This window comes from Echinops telfairi, unplaced genomic scaffold, assembly GCF_000313985.2.
Source record: "Echinops telfairi isolate 266 unplaced genomic scaffold, ASM31398v2 ScPeMD7_7424;HRSCAF=8462, whole genome shotgun sequence".
NCBI classification, from domain to species: domain Eukaryota; kingdom Metazoa; phylum Chordata; class Mammalia; order Afrosoricida; family Tenrecidae; genus Echinops; species Echinops telfairi.
The window spans coordinates 59512984-59513243 of record NW_022111324.1 but is presented as its reverse complement, the minus strand read 5'-3'; positions in this window follow the sequence as shown (position 1 = coordinate 59513243).

Here is a 260-nt window from a genome sequence, read left to right as displayed (position 1 = left end):
GCCTTGCTGGGCTGGGCTGGGCTGGAGAAGAGCATTCTTCCAAAAAAGAGGCAATTCCTGAGGAAGTGCCCAACATGTTGGACTATTTGAGCCCTTATTCTCCTTGTCAGCTTGTGAACAGAACCTTTATAGCTTCTGAAATAAGAGTTGCAACACAAAGAACAATATCAAAGAGAGACAGAGTTGAAAGGAACTGGCAAAATTGCCTAATCCTCCCAATCGGTGTTCAGAAAGATGACAGACCCCATTGAAGCACCCCC